The sequence below is a fragment of the Falco naumanni genome, chromosome 11 (assembly GCF_017639655.2).
Source record: "Falco naumanni isolate bFalNau1 chromosome 11, bFalNau1.pat, whole genome shotgun sequence".
Taxonomy (NCBI): Eukaryota; Metazoa; Chordata; class Aves; order Falconiformes; family Falconidae; genus Falco; species Falco naumanni.
This window is the reverse complement of record NC_054064.1, coordinates 16825474-16851491: the sequence shown is the minus strand read 5'-3', so window position 1 is coordinate 16851491 and position 26018 is coordinate 16825474. Positions and strand designations below refer to the sequence as shown.

At 40.4% G+C, this 26018-nt stretch overlaps 1 protein-coding gene across 3 annotated transcripts in view; it reads right to left on the bottom strand.

Moving 5' to 3' along the window:
• TGFBR3 (transforming growth factor beta receptor 3) overlaps positions 1 to 7710 on the bottom strand; it is a 121379-nt gene extending 113669 nt beyond the window's left edge. For 2 of the 3 annotated variants that reach the window (XM_040610170.1, XM_040610172.1), the window contains exon 1: positions 7550 to 7710. The gene's annotated coding sequence lies outside the window, so the exon portion shown is untranslated. Of the gene's footprint in view, positions 1 to 6772; positions 6794 to 7549 lie in introns of those variants that run through there. The other variant, XM_040610171.1, reaches the window with a different exon arrangement.
• Between the last annotated feature and the right edge of the window lie 18308 nt (positions 7711 to 26018).

Sequence of the window (26018 nt, the reverse complement as noted above, 5' to 3'; positions counted from 1 at the left end):
ACTTCCCTTCCCCCAAACACAGGGAGGTATGCCGCTGAATCTTCATAGGCTGAGGGGCAAGGTTTTGCTTACCAAGTATAAACAAGAGAATAGACTCTTACAGGATCAGGATGTAGGAGGGTTTCAATAGAAGGAAGGGAAGGAAATGCATTCGGGAGTGTTTTAGTGGAAGGAGTACACAACTCTTCCAGGAGGAGGTTGGAACAGCGTCCTTTTTGACAACAGCAGAAATTCCTAGAGATTAGCGCATCTCTACATTAGGAAGCACACATGGAACTGAAGACAGAGTTTAACAAGACCTACACCCTACATTTAACTTGAGTACCAAATCAGAACTCTGCTTGAAGAGCCCTTGGGGACATGCTACATCAGAGCATCTCTAAAAGGAGCAGAGAAAACAAGGTGTTGGGATGCTGTACAGCTCTTGTACTGTAACGGCTCAAGTAACCTGCAATCTAGTCCTACCTTCAGCCGTCTATTTTCTGTGCAACTCACAGTCAGCCTATACTTCTACAAGGAAAAAAGTGGTAACAGGACCTCAACATGGCCACAGCAGCTCCCCCCTAACACCTGCCTACAAAGACACCACTACTTCAGGCAATTCTGCTTCCTGTCTTCTAACTAGAATATGGATGAAAAATCTGACTGCTCTTGTCAGGGAACACCAGTGGTACAATTATATGCCATCTTCCAGATGAACATTCCGGTTGCAGGAGGAGGTAAAAAGCAGAGGCTTCTAGAAACTTACATAATACATAAAGGCTGGGTTAAAGTTTCCATGGCAGCCTAAGAAATCTCTAAGTCTCAAATCTACATTTAAATAAAACTCAGGTTCCAAATGAACTGAGCCAGTAATATCTCACCACAACTAGGACCTGGCTCATTTTTTAATCGGGACTTGCTGCTTCTGAAAAGTTTACCCTGAAACAAGAACATTTGTAGGGCATAGGAATCTCCAGGCTGAACAAGAAGATCATAAACTGCATTAAACAAATCTCTACAACCTTTCCTCCTCATAGTTAAAGTTCTTTGGCCTAATTACTTACTTTTTTATGGTTTCTAATTTGAAACAGAATAGGTTTCCTGGCACTGGGCTATCTCACTCTTCACAAACACAGTAGCAGCCAACAACCTCACACACATTTCATTTATCTTAAGTTTTACTTGGCTCAGTTTCTAATTGCACACCTAAACTGAGCAGATAAAAGCTCTAATGTACCTATCAAGACAGATATAACCCTAGGGAAGGTATCTCCTTGTGGAAAACAAGCCATAGCAGAATGGAAAGTTACCAACAACTAACTCAGCAAGGCTTCTTCCACTCAGGGTAGAAGATTTCAGCAAATTGTTCTGTAATGAATGCCTGATGCTGTTATTCTTTCAAGACTGAACTACAAAACCTTAGAACTGTATCTAGAAACTGTATTCTAGCTGGAACCTTCCTACCAGGAAAAAAGCTAAATAAATCTCTTTCGGATTTAAATGACCTCTATACATTTAGTAAAGTAGTTTTGAAACTAGGACCTACAAATACCCAAAATTCTGTGGGTTAATTGTGTGAAACCCACAAGGAGTAATAATGAAAAGCAAGACTTGGTATTAAGCACAAATTTGCTATATAAGGATGCCATCCTCTTGTGGTGGGCAGGGCGGGATGTCAGCAAATTGCACAGGATTGAAAACCAGCATTTCCCATTACAGAGTAATTGAAAAAGGTGATAAAAATCAGCCCTCCCCACTGCCACTGGCCCTAAGATTCTACAAGACGTAAATTAACACGTTAAAATATTAACTACTAGAAGTTATTAGAAGTTAGCCATATGCATTATCAAAACACATTTTGGGAAAAAAAAAACAAAACAACACACAACTCAACCAAACTAAAAGAAGCACATATTGAATTCTGCTCTCTCGAATAAGGCATACTCTAGAAAGCAGGTAGATTAATAGATTATTTCTTCAGGTTGCTAAACAAGAACTCAAGATAAACATATTTATCAGAACTGAGCTGTTAGCCACTAAATTTTCAGATGCACAAATGTAAGATAGGAAACTTCTCCCACATAAATAGGGAAGACCTTACAATGCCACACGGTTAAAAGAATGAGTCAAAAGGAGCTTCCCTTCATGTAGGGGTAATCCACCCTCTCCCTAATTGTCTCCCAAATAAGCAGTGTAATTTATGTGGCTGGCAGAGAAACACGTTCAGGTTGAGGCAAAACATTTTTCATAAAAATTATAATTTATAAGCACTGCAATAAAGGTTTGTTTTAATGAAGATACACATCACTGGCATGTTCCACTCAGAATGGAGATACACTCCCATATAATTTTTACCATACAGAATTTCCTGCCTTCTTTTATTTTATGTTAAATGTATATATGGAGATTGTAAAAAGTACTGAACAGAAGCTTAGGGAGATGGAAGGCCACAATAAATTCCTACAGTCATATAAATAATTTGTGCATCTCATATGCTAGAAGGAAATCACTAAACCTCACCACTGGAGTGAACCAAATCACTGGACCTACAAGTATTCAGAAACACCAGTCATTTCAAACACCGGAGGGAAGAACTACTCCATCACATAACACAAGCTGTATACACTGGAGGAGTGACTTGGTCCATTAATGCAATAGCCTTAATATAACAAAAGATCTATCTTTTCGAATACCACAATAGTTTTTTTGTAAATCAGAACAGAATTTTGCTTCGCTCAAATCATCATCACAAACAAAATACTACATTAGTGATAAAATACTACCGTAGTTCTCAATCATGTTGTGTCAAATACAGCTACGGTCTAAAAAAATCACATCTATAAATCTAAGACAAAAGAAGGCATACTGGTCTTCAATCCACCTCCAGTTTCTTGGCAAAGAAACACATGTATTCAGCAGATCTACACTATCCAGTAAGCTCACTGGATGCTTTGGGATTTTTTTTTATTGTCCCTGACTCGCACAATGAACCTACACTGATTTCCAACAGAAAATGGCTATGCTTACAAAGGAGATCAGAGTATAAGTGAATCGCCATTCCTTTGCAGAATCATTACCAATACCTCATGTATCGCAGTCCCTGTTGCCTTCTGTGCAGAAAAACAACCTGTCTGTATTAGCTCTATAATTAACCTGTTTCAGAGCCAAGACCTCTAGATAAGCTATTCTCCTGCAATCTAAACATATCTCTTGGAAGGTCACAGCAAAACTTCATTTAAAAGAGAGGCCCTTTCCAGCTGACTCCCAAAATCTTAACTGTTGCAACAGGAAAAAAAAAAAAAAAAAAGAAAAGAAAAAAAAGAGGGGGAAAAAAATCTGAACTTGGCCAACTAGTGTATTGGAATTAGACTATTAAAGAGAAGTGCTAAATATAACAAAATTAACTTTGTTAACAATAAACAGGTATCGCTCATTTTCAAGTATTATTCACAGAATGTATATGAAATAATGATTTTCACATTTTCCTCAATAAATCCATTTATTTCATTATAAATACATCATAAACTAGCATATGTGGCCAGACATAATTATTTGTAAGCAGAACAATTCAACAATATAATACTTACAACGCAATATATAAAATGCTGTCTGCTGAACTTGACAAATCTGACTGCTTAGATACTTAAGGTCGTAAAGGATGTTCTTTAAAAAAAGATAAAATATCTGTTTTGCCAGAGTGGAAATAAAAAATACGGGATTTATACTAAATAGTAGCTTTAAAGTCCCTCTTTTGGTGATTTCTAGAGATGTGTAAATCTGTTTCATTTTGGCTACCACAGAGTTAATTGTTGCTGTAATAGCGCAAGAAATGCTGCTCTATTGGATGACTGCCAGCACATAAAAATGCGAATCCACAGTTATGGATAAAGCAATTCCAATTGCACTACTTCTTTGCTAGTAGGTTTTAAGGCAAAACATGCTTCTATTCATGAAGTGGCTAAAAACTAGCATACCACTGTTAATGACCACAAATATTAATGCTATAGAAGTAATGCCTATTTATAATACACAAATATTTTGTGGAACTAGATCAAAAGTAATGTGACTGCAAAGATATTTGCAATCTGTATCCCACAGAGGACTTTCTGAGATCTACATAAATCACTCAAGACTTGGTAATTCATGTCTTAAATGTCAACAGAATGTTATTGGAGATCTCAAACAAAAGAATTTTAAAACAGGTCAGGCAAAACTTTAGTGTTATTTTCAAAAAAAAAATTAAAACAGAGATCATACTTTGACTTTACAAACTATGTACTTCAGCATCTCAGAGTAAGTTTTGCGATTCCACAAAAACAATGGAAGGAGGGAGATCATCAACAGAAATTAACATCCATCTTTTTGTACTTTCAGTATCTGGCAACGTCAGACAACGCTCTCAGGGAAGAAAGCACATGGAATATGCTTATACCTTGTCACTGAAACAATGGGAAGAAAACTCATTTAATACCTCGTATGCAGTAAGTGCCATTCCAGAACCAGAGGAGCTGACATCTCTTCCTTTAAACCTGACCTGAGACTCTCAATTTCAATTGAACTGTATTTTGTCTCCACTTGCTCTAAGACCTAATGCTAGGATAATAAGCAATTATTATCACTCACAAGTAGCAAATCCATGGCAAATGCTCCCGAGCATGTTTTTACCCCACCATCAGTGAAAGACAGCTTCACCCCAAGTATAAGCAGCAAGGTAACTCACACTTGCTGCAAGGTAAGAGCCTGTTCCTTGGCTCTTACCGGGGAATAGCTGACATGCTGCAAATTCCCATTCTTCACTTGGCATTCAGCAATCTGTATACCCATAACCTCAAGGATTTGCCATTTGGCTGCATCAGACTTGACAGATTAGAAAGCAATACCAATCAATGCAAGTCATCCAGATAACCTTCTTTGGCAAAAGCCTTTACATCTTTTGTGCCAGGAATGCTGAATTTAATCAATTGTTATGCCAATACAAATCAAAAAAGAAAAATCATTATCGATCTGTGCCGGGAGTGTCAGTTGACCTTTACAAAAATAAGCCAGTAATAACTTCTTAAAACCTAAGAGAATATCTAAAAATATTCTCTCTTATGGAAACCCTAAATACTAGGAATAGTTTCTTGTGAGAATACAACTTTTTTGCAACTCAACTTTAGCTCTCAAGATTTCCATACACAATCATAAACATGATACAGTAATAGTTTTACTGTGAAAATATTCTGTCTAGCTCATCATCTCAAACTTTACAGGATAACTCAAAATATCATTTCTCGGGTTTAATTAATTCACCTCAAACATCTTCAAAGAGAAATTTCACTTACATAAACTTCCAGTGTTTTTTCAACTTCTGTTCTGGCTAATATGACAAAAATTCCATTCAGAAGAGTGGCAGACATGCCTGCTAGAGCAAACTAACACAGAAGCCTTTAAAAATAACGTGTTTATTCCAACGTATGGTTGTGGGGATTTTTTCAGGTAAACTGACTTTCATCTTCTAAAGAAATACTATCAAAAGTACAGGCCCAAAGTTTTAACAAATTGCAACCATGGGAGGGAGGGAGGGAGGGAGGCAGGCTTCATAGACAGAAAGTTTTGTGTTCCCCCTGCTGGCTTAGCAATTAACTTCAAAACACTGATCCCAGGGTAGGCATCAGGATGCTAGGGCATTAAAAGATGTTTTGCACACCAGAGAACAAAAATTGAAACTTACTTTTTTAAAAGAAATCACATTCATGGTAGACATCATTTACATACTCTGACTATACGAGGCCCTGAACACACAAAAGGTGCATCAGAATTAATGACCGAACAAGACTTCCCCAGAGAGAGAAAGCACAGTAGAGGAGAAAAATTTGAAGTGTCACTTTAAACTTAACGAGGTTGGACTACAGCAAACAATTGGGGGAAGCAAGTTTCAGAGTAAAGGGCTCTTCACTGAAGGAAGCCAACAACCTGCCCCCCCGCCCCCCTGTCCCTCCCTTCCTCCCCCAGCCAGCCGGGAACACTGAGCACCAGCTGCAGCAGCTGGTGTCGGCCCGGGTCTGTGCCCTCACCAGAGCAGCTCCTCCACGGCTAGGATTCAAGCCCTGTAAGCTTTCAAGGGTTAAACTGGAGCTCTTCAAATGAACGGGCATCTTCCATTAACATTTTGCTAACGCTCTTGTTGGAAATACTTCAACAGGACACCTGTACAGTGCTAATTACAGCCCAGCTACCAATTCACGTTGTCCCTGGCATCCACGGAAAAAAACATGAACTGTAAGGGAAATGGAATATTCCTAGAAAGAAGCGATAAACAGCCTTTGGAAGAAGTTGTATTTAGGCGTGTAGTTTTTTTAAAGTCTTCCACATGTGAGACTATGATAGCAACAGTGCTCCAGGTCACCATAAGCTGAACCTAACTGGCCCCACAATTAGAGAGCAGGCAGCTCTCTCACTTTGGCTTTTCTCCCCAGAGGGGGTCTAATACCAGCCTGTGTGGCCTCACCCAAAAAAACCTCTACAGAAATACTTAGTTTGGTATAAATACCGACCCAACCAGGAAAATTTCCTTCTTCGAACAAAACCATGGCGCTCGTTCATCCAAGCTTCTCTCAAACTGGTTACAAACCCTATCAAGAGGTTCCTGTTAAAACTGAACTGTGCTGATGGTCATATGCTTGAGAAGAAAATAATAAATTATCATAATCAAGTTATAACAGCTACAGCTTGATAGAACTGAGTTAAGTAGATTTACACCTGGTTACATCTGCAAGTGGAAAAGGTGTCAGCACGCACGCTGCTATACCTGAAGTCCTTTCTTGGGAAAAAGACAAGAAGGATCGTCTCCCGTACTGCTTGACTGCAATGACGGTAACATAGGAATTACAAGCACATCTGAAACTGGGTAAAGTTGAAAAGTTACTTAATTTACATCTGACTTTAACGGCATATCATTGTTATTGCTAGGAGAGATACGCTCAGGAAGCTGCAGGGAATCTGCTCCAGCCCATCCCCTGCAGAACACACCACGGCGAGCCCCGCAGGTCAGCACCTCCTCAGTGAAACTCCGAAGCGACACGACACGACACGACGCTGGCCTTCGCGTTCTCCTCACATGCACCGACTTCACACCGGGCTCGTAGCCACGGAGCTCCCAGCTGGCCTCGCTAAGGGTGCGATGTCCCCGGGGGGGGCACCGCGGCATCAGCACGGGCACAGGACTCCCCTCGGTGCCAGCGAGCTGCCGGCCCAGCACGCACAGACCGGCCCGACGCAACCGGCCTTCGCTGGGACACCTGCGGCCCGCCGGGGCGGCCCGCCGGGGCGGCCCACCCCGCGGCCCCCCGCCCCGCTCCCCCACGGCGCTGCCCGTGCGCACGGTCCGCGGGGCGCCCCGTCCCCCAGCAGGTCCCGCACCCCCATCCCAGCCCGGCAGCCGCCCCCGCCCAGCCCCGCGCAGGGTGACGCGTCCCGGGGCGCACACCCCGCGTCCGCACCGACGGCCGCCGCATCCCTGCGGGGCGCCCGGCCCGGGCTGCCCCCGCCGACGGGACGGGAGGGGGGGCGCGGCCGCCGAACCCACCTGGCAGCGGGTCCGTCCACGCCGCGTCCCGCGGGGGCAGGCGCGCAGCAGCGCGGCTACGCCATGTGCAGCGCGGCGGCGGCCGGCAAAGAACGGGACGGACGGACGGGAGGGGAGGGCAGCCCTCGCCCAGGCCGCCCAGCGCCGGCCACTGCCGCCCGGCCCGCCGCGCGCGGGAGGAGGCGGCGGGAGGCGGAGGCGGAGGAGGCGCGCGGCCGCCCGCCCGGCCCCCAGCCCGCCAGTAACCCCATGGCGCGCGCGGGGCGGGGCGGAGCGGGCGGGGCCGCGCCGCCATTGGGCGCGGGGCGGGGACGGCGCCGTGACGGGCAGTCGCCCGCGCCCGCCTCCGCCCTTCGCGCCCGCCGCCGCCGCCGAGCGCGCGGCCCGCGCCCCGCGCGCCCCCGGGCGGCACCTGAGCCCCGGGGCCTCGCGGCTGCCGGCCCGGTCACAGGCACGGACCGGCCGCGCCCCCACCCCTCATCCCCGCGAGTCGGGCGAGGGGGCGCACCGGCGGCAGAGCCCGCGGCTGGGGCGGCCACGGCCTCGCGTTACCTGCGTTAAGGGCTGCGTCCAGCAGCGGGCACTTCACGCCGGTAACCGCACTGCACCGGGCGCTACCTGCCGGAGGCGCCACGGACCGCGGCCCCGCACGGGGAGGCGCGGCCCCAGCGCGGGCAGCACCTGTATCCCCCGCGGGAGCGGGCTGGCGGCACCCCCGCCCCGCTCCGAGGGAGCGGCGCAGCCGGCACTGGGTACACGGGGCAAAACAGCCCGCAGCTGGCGGGTGCGTTACTCCGCGGTGCGGGACACAGGACGAGACGTGCCTTTACCCCCTCCAGGCTCCCTTGGCCGGGGTGTCACGGCGCCTGCATCGCGGAGCGAGGCTTCCCCCCGCCGCCCAGCTCGGGGCAGCTTGCTCCTTCCGCCAGGGCAAGGGGAGAACGAACGGACGGCGCCTTCCAGGGCTCCCCGGGCGGTGGGTGCTGCTGTGCCGCTCGCAGCCCCTGTGCGTCCTTCAAAAGCCGCGGCGCCGCTGGCACTCCGCGAACATCAATACAGCAAAGCTCCCGTCGCAAAACTGAGCCCTCGTCCTACTGTTATCCCGATAAGCAAATATTCCTGTAGAGGCACGGAGACCATGCAGAGGACTTTCAGACTATTTAGCAAATTCTTCCTAGTTTAATCCGCATTCTGACTGTGGGGGCTGAGGGGGTTGACTCTTCCGTAGTACTGCTTGGCTTCACTAACAGGCTGCCCCCCAATCGACAGTGCCGGCTAGATGCAAGAACTCCAGAGGCGCGTTAAGAGAGCTCAGACACAATTTAGCCACTCTTAAAATGCCAATTTGCAACCTAGAATAATCCATTGCCACTCACACTTAATTTTGATCTCTACCTATTTGGACAAGTCTTACCCATACAGTTCTGCCGCACATACCATCCATATGTCAGCAAATGGCTGGGTCCTGGCAAGTGCTGAGCACCTCCAAAGACTAGGCCTCGCAACGCCTACATTATCTGTGTGTAACAGACCTCTAGCAAGTAAATCAAAGGTTACTATAATAAGCATTTAGTCTAAATATTTCAGTGAACAGGCTTATAAAACCTGCAGAAACAAGCAAGTTACAAGTTCAGACTGTTGGCAGCCTAAGCCCACTTACACAATTTTTTGTTTCTTCTCAGTATTTGAAAAGTTCCACATGTTGGAGCATGACACTCCTCTTATCACTCTCAGTCTATAATGTAGGATGCAAACTCTTCGCAAGAGAGATGTGGAGGTGGGGGAAGTCCCTTCAACAAAGAAGAGTATTAATATTCTACAGCGCTACATGCAACGTATGTATTTCAATACATATTTGTGTCTACTATATTTCCGCTAGCTGAAATTCCAGAGCACTGATTACAAATCGGACTGAAACTTAAGCAAACCAATTATTTTTGCATTAAATACTCATTTCGGTCCCAATCCCACAAAGATAAAATTAAACAGGTTAGGTTCACAAAAATGAGCAGCCACGAGAGCCATTCAAGTGTGTGAAGTCAAATGTGTGCACAAGTCTCAGCAAAATCAAATCCTTTGTACATAGGTCTGACCCCAGCCAGATTATTATCACTGTTTTCACTGATGTTGCTTAAGAACCAATTCTTGTCCTTGGAGCCAAATCTGTTAGGTACTGACCATCCTTGACCATAGTTCAGACTTTGCACTGCTTCTCTGGTGTCTGGAAAAGTTCAAGACTTTCCAAGACATGCTCAACACTGATTTTTGATTATAAACTGATAGGTGACTCAGATGAGAGTTGATGTATATGAAGTTCAAGGACTGAAGCCGTGAAAAATTGCCACGTAAAAACACAAGTAGGTGCATGGGTTGGTTCACCAAGGAACATAACGATGTACAGTTGGCCTTCACAAATTTTTATTTTTTACCTCTCATGGAAGAAAAAACAGGAAACACCTAATTTCCTATTAAAACCAAGGAAAATTACTGTAATCTTAGCTGTAGCGTTCAATCTTTGTAGCTGTGGAACACAATTGTATACATAATTTACATTTTTACTTACTTTAAGTATTTGCTTATCTAGGGATTAACTTCTTGCCCAGGGCAGGATTATTCCATTTAGCAGGCATTGGCCCAATCCAGCAATGAAACATATTATCCTCACTAAGATGTATGAAAGCTGTGACAGTTCACTTTTGCAAGAGGTTTAGAGGTTTTCAGAGTGCTACAAATCTAAGCCTAAGTAATGTCAATTCTTATCCTAAAAACTATGCGCCACGTTAAAACTATTAACATCACTTGGCAGTTTTAATTTCTTTCTTTTCCTCCTTTCCTTTTTCTTTTTGACAGCATTGATTCTGAGTCATTAGCACCATCCATTTTATTTGCCCAGGCCCATGAAATTCAGTAGGGATACCTCTGTGGATAACAGCTACTCATTTACTACTCACACAAAATTAAGGGCCAGCTTTATTACTAATTTCACACTATGGTCATAAAGCTCTAACTTGCACTGAAGAGTCAGCTGAGTTCACATCACCCAAGCCAGAAACAGCACCAATCCATTAAAAAGGCACCCAACCTGAACTAACTAATCCTTCCCAGGCACAGAGCTTATTAATTTGGATACCATTCCATATTCTTAGAATCATAGAACAGTTTGTGTTGGAAGGTCATCTAGTCCAAACCTCCTGTAATAAGCAGGGACATCTTCAACTAGATCAGGTTGCTCAGAGCCCCATCCAACCTGACCCTGAATGTTTTCAGGGTTGGGGCATCTACAGCCTCTCTGGGTAACCTATTCCAGTGTTTCACCACCCTCATTGTAAAAAAATTCTTCCTTTTATCTAGTCTAAATCTACCCTCTTTTAGTTTAAAACCATTACCCCTTGTCCTATTGCTACAGGCCCTGCTAAAACGTTTGTCCTCATCTTTCTTATATGTCCCATTCAGGTACTGGGAGGCATCTGTAAGGTCTCCCCAGAGCTTTCTCTTCTCCAGGCTGAACAACTCCAACTCTCAGCATTTCTTCATATTATTTTAGATCTTTACACTAATAAGCAGCATACATATACCAGCCTTCATCAGCCCTAAGCCAAAGGTCTTCACATCACACTCCATTATAAGGTACAGACACATCCCATGTTACTCTGGGTTTACAGGAGCCTAACAGCATTGGCATCAGCCAAGTTCTTGAGTGCCCCACATACTGGATATCCAGCAAGGAGCTCAGCTCTGCACATCTACCACTGAATCAACAAATAGCTTCAAGCACATAATTTTAAGTAGACACTGTGAAGATCATACAGCATTATTTATAGTTAACCAATGTTGATTTATTGAACCAAAACCACAGCCTTCAACTTGTTGTGAAAACAAATTTCACATAAACATTTTTTTGTACATTGGAGTTTAACAACAGAATTAGAGTTTACTTGTTCTCAGAGCTTTACCAGACTAAAAACATTATTGCCTAGGTAATTTCCACAGTTTTAAGAAACACAGAATCCTCTTTGCCTTCTGTAATAATGCTAGACCTGGGCCTTGGGACCAAACATGGAGCTAGGGATTGTATGCTGTAGTTGGTACAGCACTGAATATACTTCCTGCTAATGAACATATTCTTAGGAGGAATCCAGAATCCACTGCCACAAGTACAAGTGGGCTTTAAATAGTTGCTGCAGGATGTAGGTATCGGATGATCACTTGCCTATTTATAGCACTGTTTAAAAGTACTTCACTCGCCAAAAGAAATGGTGGGTACAATAGCTCTACAAAATGTTTATTCTCCAATTGACTTGGAGATTCTAATCCTGAAATCAGACTCCCATGAATGAGTAACCTAGTATGAAAATGTTTCCTTGTCATAAAGTATTTAAAGATCACCGAAATTATTCTCAGACATTAGTAAGGACTAGTTCCTTTTCAAGGCTAAAAGACTGTCCCAGCCACTACAGCATTAAAACAAGGAGGGGGAAAATCAAAGATAGGAAGAAACACATTGTTTTAAGAACAGATTGACTGTTTGCTCGTAAAGTTATAGGTCACGTTCTACATTGTCAACACAGCTTCTGTAACTCTGCATCCAGAAAACAGGCCAGCAGCCATGCTCTTGAAATGCTAAAGAAGCATTGATAGTTTTGAAAGTCTAGAAAAGAGTAAATAACCTATTTCACTAAATATCAAACAAGGAATGGTTGGGTAGGCTTCCTGCAAGGATGCAGTTGGAGGAGTATGTTCAGATGAGTGCAGTTATTGCCCAGGTCACCCATTCCATCTTCTGAGGTAGAATGCTATTATTTAAAATTAACTTCGTGGTTTAAGATGAAGTGTTTTATTTTGCAGCTGGTGCAGGGAAAGGAAAGGTCTGAAAGCCTTAACCATAGGTTACTGGCAAGGTACAGGCTGTTAGGCTGCAGTAACTCCATCATTACACTTATATGACTCTACCCATACAACCTTTAATATGAAGGTTCAGTTGACAAAATTAAGCCATTAAAAGCTTCTTAGGAAATAACTCATTAATACAAACTAATGAGGTAAAATTCTACATTCTTTACTGAATGATCCTGCATTCCTTGAACACCTAAAACTTTTGCCAAAAGTAAGTAAATGTTAGTGTTGAACTGTTAGGCTTGTCTACACTTGAAAGTTACTTTGGATTAAGGCAGGGAATGAATTTCAAGTGCAGCAGCAAATCTGGAATAATTCCAAACACAGGCAAGTCATATACGATCCAATCCTGGAAGACACCATGGGTTTTGAACTCAAAACTGATACTACATGTGCAGTTAAAATAACACATTCTTAAAGATTTCAGATTAAAAAAAAGGAAGGAAAAAGTCCAAAACCCTCCAGCATGACTAACCGTCCCCTGTGTGCCTCCCATTCTTACCTGCATGCCTTGCACAGGCCCCCTACGCCCAGCAGTCCTCTTTTACTGACTCTGATATGCCCCTTACCCTCCTTCCCACATTTTTGTGATAAGATGTTTATAGGCCCTCAACCCAACAAGTGCAAACACAACAAACCAGAAGAGGGAGGAGAGAAAGAGAGATTGTATGAGAGAAGGGAAAAGTCAACAAGAGATCAAACAAGAAAAATGTGGAACTGGCATACCTTCACTGCTTGATCATTTCTTTCTGGCTGGATCCCATTCCTCATATTGCATGTTGTCTGCTTAGAGCCCAATCCAAAAATCTAATAAAATAGGCAGAAGTCAATAGGTGACTTTAAACTCTTCAGCTCTGGACAATTCTCTTTACGTTTGATCACAAAACACCTAAAACTTAGTAATACAAAAATATTTCATAAATGACATATACAAATACTTTCAGATTCAAGCCCACATATTAGATAACTCATATTCACCCCTGTTAACATGGAACTATACATATGACTAAAATTGCCCATGTGGTTTGCAGGATTGGGTCCCTAACTGATGTATTCTGTTTTGAACTTTATACCACATGCTTGTGGTTTCAGGACCATACTATGGATGGAATTCTTTTAGCCTGTGATATTTACATCTTGGCTGCAAATCTTCTCATGTATACAATAGCCCAATTACTTTATTAATTTTCATTTATATAATATCCACAGAGTGCCAAACATTTTACTGGAAAACATTAAGGTAAAACTGCTGTATAGAGAGCTCACTTCAATTAACAAAGGTAAGTGAAGGGAAGGAATGCAAGACAAAGTAATTGAGCGCTGAAGTTCGGCATACTATATTAGTTATGTGGCTTGGGTAGTTGTTTTTAGCCGTTTTGATCTTTTATTGATTTGGGTTTCTTTCTCTGCCTTCCCTTCCCAATCTGATCTGATTGCACGGACATGACCCACCAGGTCATGACATAGAAGTGGAAGGAGATTCAAGTACAGCCTACCTCACAGGTGAAACAGACCCAAAAATCAAGCAGCTAAATACAGAGTCATTATCTTTCATAAAGTAAATTTCATCCAGCACAGTAAAAATGCCTGAAATAAGCCAGTTTAAGCTACATTTCTTTCCCAAAATAAATTGGCTAGATGTTCAGAATCTAGCTATAAATCCTAGTGAAATTAGAAAATTTCTTGAGACGTAATAAAACCCAAAAAAACCCACAAAAAACAACTTAAAATAAAACCACAAAAAACAACCAACCAAAAAACAGAAGTTGCAAGCCCTTGTTTTATTAAATAAAGCTACTGTTTTGTTATCAGTCTGTTTGCAAAGGGGCTTGAGGATGAGGAGATCACAAGATGTTTATACGGTGATAACGGTATATTTTTGGAGCCCCGTTTAGGTAATCACATTTTAAAGTGGAACTGTAAAATGAGTCCCTCTTTAGTATACAGTTTGTGTCCAAGATTGCTCCCTCCACAAGGAAAAGTCACCCATTTAAACCTGCTAGTTATATGAACTTAAATGCCAACCTGTGGCAAAATTTCTGGATTTGGGAATCACCAAGTAATCTATTGCCCAGGCTCCAACTTACTTCTTGTTTGAACTCCAAAAGTTTGAGGAAGGAATTCTGCACTGCTGCTCTGTGCTCAGGTTTAGAACTGCTTCTATAGAGCATGCCTTCATTTTTCTTTTGCAATGGAAATTACTAATACTACTGAAAAATCAATGCGTAAAAGTGCTTAATGTTATCATTCCCTATGTGACTTACAGTTTAAGAGCTAGCTGGAATTATCAATTAGTATAGAAGCTTTTTCTTCACATATACTGTGCAGCGTTAACTACTTCAGAGGACGTATTCTTTTGTCTTTGTGTATATGTGTAAGAACTAGAGTCTTTTTTGCAAGAGTTGGATCTCAATTTCATCCTTCCAAGTGATCTGTAACACATTACATTCCTTATTTTGCTTGAGACTGCTACTGATTAATGCCTTATGTTGGATATTTGTTTGTTTTCCCCACATGTTAGTTCATCGTCCTTGGAATTACAATAACACATGTGCCAGGGAATGTGACCTATCAATCTTAACTGTCCTTCACTGAGTCTGAGTGGAGATGTAAGACAAGTGCATAAATATAATATTGAAGGGTTTATGGTTAAATTTGACACGTAATCTGCTGCTGGAAGACTTACAAGTAATACATCAATTCATAAAGTATCAATTATTTAGTGTAGATGTGTGCAAATTGCTATTGAAATACATTCATTGTTGCCATTCACACTTTAAAAAAGCCAAATACAAGTTTCTTTTTCCTTTGTGTATATACAAAGGATAAAGAGATGGCTTGAGAAAAGAGACAGGAGGACAAACAACCCAACCTCCTATCTGCTCCTTTACCAAACCTTGAGAGGAAAGATTGGTCTTTCCAATTCTTGAGTCTTTTGATTGCGCTAGTGACAATGAGGCTTGTGGAGAAAGATAATCTTTCAACGTAGTAGTCAATGCAGATAAGTTGAAAGCAGCTAAAAGCACCTTGAAACAAACTGATTGACAACACCAATCATAGCACAGATCTGAAGACAAAAAACGAGAAATATCAGTTCACAAGCAGTCCAGAGCACATTCAAATAGCTGTATTTTCATGAATATTTCTCACTAAGGGCCCAAACAGAAGCCTTGGTGATTCTCACAGCTGCTTCTTGTAACCCACCAACATTCTCCGCCTTGCACTATTTCATAAGAATTCTATGTATTTCTGAATTATTTGTTCCACAGAACTGGCAATGTCAAATATGAAGGCGATAATGAGCTGAAGGACATCAGCAAACTAAGTACGTCAGAGCCAGTGCCCCCAATGTTATCACATGGATATTGCTTAAAAGCAGGGACAATCCAGGCCTTGCTATATTGCAGGGACAAGAACCTTTTGTACAAAACAGGTTGCTTACGCTCACCATGTGAGCTGTGCATCTGTTGAACCACTGAAGTTTATCAGACAGGCAACAAAATTCCCCACTTGGTACTGTTGAAAACCACGGACAAAAAGAAACATTCAAAGGCAAGTTATACTTTCAGCACAGACCATAAATTTATGTATTCAATAAATTTGCTATTCAGGTCTTTCAATTTTGCTGTTGCCTTAAGGATTAGTTTTGTCTCGAAGGCTGGGAGTTCCATCTGCACCAGAATCTTTTTTACCAAGTTATTTACAGGCTGACATGGTAGGTGTCTACCATAGCAATATAGACCTGCAAGAGGTTTCAAAGCTCATACTGAAAAATTCATGTTTTTCTGAACTAGCCAAAATGTACCTAAAAAATTAAACTCTTAGAGGGTGTAAGAGACCAAAAATACTAACAAAGAAACATTATGTGCTTGCATTTTATTTTTGATACTTCATTTGTTTCATTCAATTGCTCTTTGGAAAAAAAAAAAGAAAAAAAAAGACTACAAACCATTTCTACACAACATACTTTTTTAAACAACATGGAAGGATAATGTTTACCTGCTTTAAAAAAATATACTGATACATCCAAGTACACACTGACAGGAAGATCTGTAAACCAGAGAGGTCTTTGTTATCTCACAGGTAAAGAGAACACATTTGTTCATGTTACTTCGATATCTAAATATTTAGATATCAAGATATTTTGATATCAAGAGGCAACAGAAGCAGAATAGTTAACTACATTGAGAATTATTCCTAATGTGTGAGCCACAAAACTATCACTATGAGGGTGAGAAAGGCCTCATGCTAAAGAACATTGGCTGGCCTCCATCTGTCTCATCCTGTTTCTCCCATGAAATAGACCAACCACTTTGTTAACAAACAGTAATTAATTCCAGAAGGAATAGGAGATACAAGAACAGATTCCCATAATCATTTTTAAAAAGAGCAAGAAGTGTTAATGATCAGACTGTGGGTCTCTCTCTATTAACAGCTAGCACAGTACAAGAGGAAGGGGTCTACAGAACAAAACCATATGTATTGAGGGTCTGATGTCTACGCAACACACGGTTTATGGGGAGTTATTTCCAACCAATTCCAGTGTGGACTGCATGTCCACTAGTTGTTGGAGCATGTTAGGTCCTGGGTCACAATTTAATTTCACCCAGGAGGAATCCCATTTATGTACTCTGAGACTGCGAACCATCTTGTGAACCAAACATGTGAGAATGACCAGGAGTTTCGTTTCCAAAGCCTGTTCCTGATCCAACCTAAAATGCTGAATTAGACATATCCCGCATACCTCACAGGACACAATTTTAGTCTAAGTACTCTACAGGGACCCACGTGGGCCAAAGAAACTTACAGACAAGATACTGCAGGGCACTGACAGCACTAACGCTTGCTGCCTGCCAAATAGATGCATCTGATACTACCCTAAGATGTTCACACTCAAAATGAATTCAGATTCACAAAACAAGACTTTCTAGATCTCTGCTTCTAAAGGTTGAAATCTATGCCAATGCAGAGAAACAGCTTTCATGTACTGCTTTACCCTTCTTTATTCCTATTTTGACTCCATGTGGCATCCAGGCTTTGTACCGTCCCTCCGCTAGGGAAAAATTCACTGTCCATGAAGGGATTATAGAATCCTTCTCCCCACTCTTCTTTCTCCTCTCAAGCAACATGCAAATGACTTTTCCATTACACTTGGAGCCTTATATACCCACATGAGTATCTGTAAGGCAGACGTAGCAGAGGAGATACTGTCTTGTGCTTACCTTTATCTCAAATGCTTCTACTTGTTCAGAGGAAAAATATTTAATTGCAGTCCTATTTCATTGTATGAGGTGCAATGCAGATCCCTGAAGAGAAAGCAGATGAAGTCTTTGGGTCCAAAGTTTCAGTGTTAGAAATACAAAAAGTAACAAATTCTCTTTAATGCAGAATGGATTACAAGGATAATTTCTTAACAGTTGCATAATAAATCCCACATACATTCATAATAAAACAGACATATTTAGCATAGGTATGAGAACACTTTATTTTTATTTTTTTTTAACCAAAACCAAGAGCAGTTTCTCTGATGCAACATACTTCCTTTTACCTTTTATGAAAAAAACAAGCATGATGGCAACACATGAAACCATCCATCCAGCAAAAAGGCTAGGTTAGCATCTGTTAGGTCAAGTTAGCAAAAGATAGACAAAAGATACAACTGGGCTGATTTCTTTTCTAATTACAAGAAATGCAGTTAATGTTTGAGAGTAATTCATGTCCTAAGCAGTAAAACTAATGCCCATGTTGGGTTTTGTGTATTTGTTGAATATCTGTGAGTTAAAAAAAAGTCCAAGCCAACATATTCAGCAGTTTAGTTGAATTTTCTTGTTCTACATGTAGTTTTTTGAAATACAGGTTTGTTGTACTACTCAAAACTTAGTCCTTGGTAACTATACTATTAGCATATTATTAACAACACCTACATGTACATTTTTTACTGTAACCATATACATCTCTCATAAGGGCATAAGCTGGGGATCATTCTTAGCTCATACTTGTTTTCCCCATGCAGCCACACATGTGGTGAGCAGCTGTAGAAGTTGTAAAATTGTCTTTACACATTGCAAATGTTGTTGAATATAATATGCATATGTATTAAGCAAGTCCTGAAGCAAAATAATTCACTGAATATTTCTTTTTACTTATTTTTGTAAATACTTGGCTTTCTTTAAATAAAAACAAATGTTTCCTCCTTAAATTCTTTCAACAGAATAATAGCACTCAACTATTCAGAATTGCAAGTTTACCAGTTCTTACCACAACCAAGCCTTTTAACCACCTCTACTATGGCAAAGAATCAATTGCTGTCAAAAGTGAATCTGCAAAGCAACTGTTACTATGGTATTGTGACCAACTCCACTGCAATAAAGTATAGAAATGAAAATGTAAAGTGTTACTTAGATATACATTTTTCTCTAGGGCGCTATAAGCAAAAATTGAAAACAGCTGACACTGAGTCACCCTTCTAGATAATAAATATTGCTAATATGAATCTGATGCGTTAAAGGGTGGGAGGAAGCTCCAGAGACTAACACTCCCCTTGTTAATTTCTACCACCAAATTGAAAGAAAGGTGGGGTGATTTCCCCATCTCTGGTGAGAGCTTAGTTTTCTGAGCACAGCTAAATCAATCCCCACAGAGATCTCTTATCTGCAAGACTCATAAAAAATGGCTGAAGAGTAAATGGTTAGCATTTGGAATGGACCACACTGCACGAAGTAACAGTTATTTCATAAGAGATTTCCCATGGTAGATATTCCCAAACCCAAGTACAAGGTCTTCTTCACTCCCACAGCCACTACAAATGATATTATTTGAATGCTGTGCTATGCTATCAATACACTCAGGGCAATTTTAAGCAACAATGTACACATAGCCAAGCACAGTAAAAGGATACTTTATTTCTTGGTTATTATTAAAAAAAAAAAAACAACAAAAAACAGATCCATTTAAATGAGAAACACCTCCCTCTGCTCCCATCTTCCATCTGCCAACAAATACAGATATTGCACATGGGGCTTATCACACACTAGAAAGGAAAGCGTTATACAAGCCCACTGTTAATTTAGCTATGTAGATGTAAGCAATCTTTTTTTTAGCTCACCCCTTTTTCTGCTTTCTTACAGTCCTTCTAACACATTCAAAAGAATAAGTATTATTTTGAAAAATTTCAAAGTTATTTGTAATTTTTTAAATTACCTTTTCCCAACTATATACTGTAGAAATGTGTTATCACTTTGATTTTAAAGTTAGCATGTATGAAAAGAGAAGAAATCAATTGCACATTTAGATTGTCTGTAAGTATTTCACACTTATCTACCACACATTTTCTGCATACACTAAAACTGATCAGATTAAACTTATACATTTTTCCTTTCAATTTATAAAAAAAGGGGGGGGTGGGGAGGGGGGCAGAAATCTATTCAATTTGGTTCATGGATCTGACAAAAAAGATTATAAAAATTGTCAGCTAACTTGAGGAATTTCACAAAACATTTTCATTGCAATATCTAATTACATTGCCTTCTCCCTTTTCTGTATACTACATGTCAAAAAAAACCCCAAACCACCCAACTTTTACGAAGTGGTTTTACTTTACTACTTTTAGTATTAACTTGTGTTTGTCCTGCATGCCAGAACAGTGCCTGGATTATTCTGGTACTCTGATTTAGGGTATCGTCTTACCCATCTTTGCCAGTGAAGTTTTTAGGAAACTTTGTCCATAATGCACATCTTCACCAAGCCCCAGTTCAAGCAATTTCCAATAGTTAAGAAGTTGATCCCCTCAGAGTTAATGAAATTGCTTGAGTGACTAAGTTGTGGTGGCTAAAGCTGTGCCGAGGTCATCTGTCTGAGAGATGCAAGTCAGAACCCCTCGCTATTTCAGTTCACACGAGTTCAGATCTCCTAGTAGTACTAGCAAACAACCACTAGCCAAAGACCAAGACTCAAATGAAGATGAGACTCAGGCCAAAGTAAGCAAAGAAAAAAGTACATACAGTTTTGTGGAATGCTGCATTTTGTTCCTTGTAGGATGCTGTGTTACTGAGCCAAGGCCCCAGCCCTGTTAGCTGTGCTTACCGGGAAAATTCACACATTATTTGACACAAGTAAGAGTGGCTGAATCAGGCCACTTCAGATTAAAGAGCCTGTGAACTTTAGCATTTAGACATGTGTTCACCAATTTGCTCTCCCAAAAGTTAGGGTTTTTTCTGTTATCACAGTAATTGTCATGTAGTTAAGCTGTTGTTGATGCATAGGAGAGAGATTGGACTTCTACCATAAGGATTATCCACATAGCTACTATAAGAGATAGCAGAACCATTTTCTTCAAACATACAGGGAGTGGCTTTTTTTCCAGCAGAGATCTGGGAGAAGGGGAGGAGGGGAGAGTTGGAGAGGTCCTTCGACCAGGAATGTAACTTCCAATAATGACTTACAGATGTCAGAGTAATGTTCTAGGATCTTCCTATTAGTCCAAGGCTATTATTTGTAACATATGCAGAATAAAAGCCCTTTGCATTTTAGACTGCAAACAAACTTCTCAACTGAACTAGTTGTGGCTGAGCCAACTTCAGCCCCAGGGGCAGGGAGAGGCAAAGGAGGTAAAAGGGGCCTAATTTTGTGGTATCACACTCAGTTTTTCTTATGATTCTGCCATTACTTTAGAGATGGGATGTCTCTACTATTTAAGTTCCAAATCACCACCACAAAACTATTGGGAATGCCAATGATCAAGCAAGTAAAACCACACCCAGCACTGTAAGAGAGAGATTTGAATTCAGACATGTAACAGTAATGAGAAAAGATAGGAGTTTTCACTCAGAATGTATGAAATACACTGCCAAAGAGAGCGTGAAAAAGCATCCAAGTTGGGCAGCTCATATATATCAAGAGTTTAAGTGCATCCAGCTTTCACAGTAAATAGCATAATATATAATTAATCATATTTCAGCAGTAAATATTAAGGTGCTGAATACCTCAATTACTGTAAAGCACTTTCAGGGTTTCAATTTCAGAGAGTCTCATTTATAGAAGCTGTTTAATAGAAATTATTTGTATAAATTTAAAATCAACATTTGATCTTCATGCTGGTTCTTAATTATCAGATAAAACTCTTAAAGGCGTATCTTTGATGTAAAGCAGGGGCATATTGGAAGTAAAATAACTCCTTTACACATGAAAAGAAATTGTTTACCATGTGTGTCAGCACAGAAGAGAATTGTCACTATGTGCATTTCAGGATCAACAACAGACAATTAGATTGCATTAATTAGATTTTCATTAGGATGCCAATCAGCATTTTTCACCAGCAAAAAGGTACTAGAGTGTGCCTGGAAGCATCAGCTCTATCTGTCCCCAAGGTTCACTGAAAGGGGAGCAGAGGCAAGCAGAGGCACGCCTGGAGTCCCTCAGACCCCCGCGGAGGTTAGCAGAAGGTGCCTCAGTACTCCCTTTCCCCCAGTCCTACACAGTCACACAGCAGTGCCCTGCTGGCACGGGGACACAGGCCTCCTGGTAGGAGGAACAGAAGCTCCTGCTCCTCACCAGCTACACAGCAGTCAGCAGAGTTGGTGTACCTGATGTACTCGAGCTACATCCACGTCTCCAAAACCACAGTAGCACTTTTGAAACACTTGGTGTTTCTACAAACTGGTGCAATGTAGGAGGTTGAGCTGGACTTCTCTTGCCTGGTATGACCTAGGAAACTGCCCTCTCTACACACACACGCCCCGATTCCCTCTAAAACTAGTAGGTGTCAGGGTGCTGTGAGGACCTTATTCTGCATCATGGGGGAATTACTGACATCAGAGCAGAAGCATAATGATTGTTTTGCTGGATCAGGCCCATAGTTCAGCTGGTACAGAGCTTTGTCCTTGGCCACAACTGTTTCATAAAACTTCCAGGAGTTTTCAAGATGTCACATCTTAGGTCACATCTGCCTCAGGTAACGATTCTTCTAGACCCTGTGGGTCAGTACCGTAAGAATTCGTCTCTTTTCCAAAATAGTTAATTCTTTACTTATGTCAAAATCTGAGCAAGGTTGGGTTTTAGTTTTGCTGATCGTTTTCATTGTTAACTCCTTTTCTAGATCCCACTAAACTCTAGATATGTAACAGTATTGTGAAAAAATTATTTCCACAAAGAAAATACACATTGTATGAAAAAACTGCCTTTCAAGTTGGAAGGTAAAATATTTCAGTTTCATGAACAGCTTATTCGCTGTGTTTTGTAAGATAAAGTGAGTAGCCATTCCTGCTCTAACTTATCAACATTTGCTATTAATTTGTAAAAGACTAGATGCATCATGGCACAGCTTATTTAAGGTATATAATTATCTTAACTGGAGTTTTTAACCTCTCTCAGTTTGAAAGCTTCTCTGTGTTTTCAATCACTTTTTTTTGACCAAACTCACCTTGCTGTAGCATGCTGCAATTTCGGATACACTGTGGCAGCAGGAGCCTTACCAACATACGTGACAGATACTTTTGTCTTTTCCACTCCTGTTACATTCACAGTATATGATGGTGCGATGCAGGGAAAGCCCCTTGCGTGAGGGGACACAGGGAATTGGGGATGCCTTGCAAGCCACAGCACTGGGCTTTCTGTGTTTGTACATGTCAAGCAAACAAGCCGCAGTATCTGTATAACTTTACTTCAGGGCAAACACTTTGCCCAGAAGTTACAGAGGACTATTTCCTTCTGTAATAATAAGGAACAACAAGGTAAAAAATTGAAATGTTTCCAGCACTAAGGTTAATCATTTTAGGACAAGTGCAATAGCCCTTGTTGGAAACTTTGCACAACTGAGGACAGACATTTGATGAAATTTTGAGTCATAAGGGAACACTGAAAGAACTGAAAACTATTTCAAACTAATGGAAAAATGTGGCATGTTAAAAATTTTACAGAGTATCTCTTCAAAAGAACTTCAGCACCACCATTCAATTTAGGTTTCCCACGAGACTCAAAAAAAGAAAGCATCGAACAGGCCTTTATTCATATTCATGAACTATTAGAATTATTTATGTTCCTACGTAATTTTGCTGAAAACTACAGCTAACTGAGCACCACCTGAGAAATTTACATATTTTGTGTAAAATCATACAGACAAGGCAAGATTGTAAAATCTGCTTAGGTTCTCACAGCCTCACTACAGGACAATAATACCTGAACATAAGCAGATTTTACACAGTCTGAAGTTTCTCTCAGTGTTTCGTTTTTCGTGATAGCATAGCTGATGAGCAGGTGTTTATTCTGCAAGAATTCGCTGGGTTTGGCTTCTCTGAGCTGCCGTAACCCTCATATTTACAAACTGCTACAGCTGGGAACGAGCTTCATTCCCAGCTCTGTTCCTTGCACCCATCAACACTTAACATTTCTCAAAATGTACCATTAATGCCTGTAATACAGTGTTCACAAAATATCTTAAAGTATCCTGTAAGACTACACTTCAGCTCCTCAATCTATCTGTTCAGCTGCCTATAAATATTTGTTCAGAATTATTACTGTAGAGTTTAAAATTACACAGCTTTATAATTAATGAGATGCACCATGAAACACTAAATCAGAATTTCACTTGTTCATATATTCCTAGATCATAATTCCTAATAAATACAAATAGAGGGGACAAGACAGAAATCTCAATTACAGTTAACTAATACAAACATTTCTTTTAAAAAAAAAATCAGTAATCACATAAACATTATATGTATGGATCTATACATGTATAAAGTTTTTTATTCATTCTAAGCAGCGCAATATCTCAGTTATATTAGGATTATGCAATAAGAAAGAATACTTACCATATTATAGAAATAACAGCTGGCTCTGTTCCATGGCAGAAACAAAGAAAGAAAAATATCTGTGAAAATACAAACAAACAAAAAAAATTCTATCTCCTTTCCAGCAATTTGTAAATTATGTTGCAACTACAATTAAACAAAATATGTTTTTAAAGGGGCAGTAAATTGTTTATTATTCTACTATAAACACATTTGCACTGTCAGCCTGAGATTTTAGTTTGATAAAGGTTGATATCATCTCTTTTTTTTTTTATGTATTTCTAAAATAAATATTTTTAAATGCCTAAACTGACCTTTTTTGCTGTTACAGTAGTTCTCCTATAAGAAAACACAGTATATTTCAGGTCCTGATAATGAAAGGTATTTGGTCAATTAAAAAAGATTAAATAAAGCAAGTTTTACCATGATAAATCTACCCAGGAGTTATTTTTTTCTTTAGTGAATAGAAATATATAGTTCATAATTGTTCAGTTTTAACTTGATTAGTGAAGTCAAGAGCTGTGGTGCCTCATGAGAGCTGTAAGAAATCCTAGGTTTGATCCAGCTCATATTAACTTTAACAGCAGCTGAAACTGGCTCCATTTTTCTCTTGATATCTCCACTGTACTACAGGCAAACAATCCTTTTTCATGCCTGTTCTTTTACCCTTTCACAGATAATATATTTGTTTATAATGAAGTAAAAAAAAATATTTCCTGCCTAATATAGAGATATCTCAGTCACTTTGATATTATTGTTTCTTTTTAATAATTTTAAGTTGATTAATTGAATTAATCAAATACTCAAAAAAATGCAGAGCACTTACACCTTCCATTGAATTACAGGGGTTTAGCTCTCTCTTAGGACTAAACTCTCAACACATAACATTCTTTTGCAATACAGCTATAATTTTATCTGCCACTCACACAGCACAAGAACCTACACAAAGGACTGAAAATATGCAAAGTACCTGGATGTAATTTTCTGCTCCAATATGGGCATTATACACATTATATTCACAATGATAAGTACACAAAGTACAGTGGGATTTGTCCCCTGCATGCAGCAATTTTTGCAAATACAGAATGATGAAATGTCACACTATTAATGAGTCACATCATTTGTCCACATTTAGAATATTCTCTAATATTCATCCACATCCAGCAGTGCTGGATGGATACTACAGTGGATTTGTTTGCAGGAATCACCTGGAAAAGGTATAGGAAGAAATGAAAATAAATTGCACAGTTTTTGTTACTCAGAGGCAGAAAAGCTGTCCAGAACAATTTGCTGTTAATGGCTGTTTTAGCTCAAAAGAGGCCCTGAAGTGAAGAATAAACAAACTGTCACAGGAACAGAGAGTAAGTCTCTTAAGATCAGGGTTAAGGTTCATTGGTACAATTGCTCTAAGGCAAAACATTACCGCATCTTGGATTAATCTTGGCATGTAGATAAATATAAAGGTACAGCAGTAATGCACATACAGTGCCTTTTTTGTAACCCTTGCACATGCAATACAGCTAAATGCATAACAAAACAGTATCTTGTGAAAAATGAAATAGGAATGCTGAATATGTTGACACAGAGGTTTAGAAATTCTGAAAACTAGATAATAATAAACAGAAGTTAGATAAATATGCTTTGCTGTCAGTCTTACACAAATTGTATTACCCTTGTTCAAGCTAAAACACAGACCCCGGCCAACCATCTGTCTCAAAAAAACCAAAAAGACAGTTTTCCCTCATCTACAATTTGCCTTCAGCCTCTTTCTCCTGCACAAAGCCTCAACA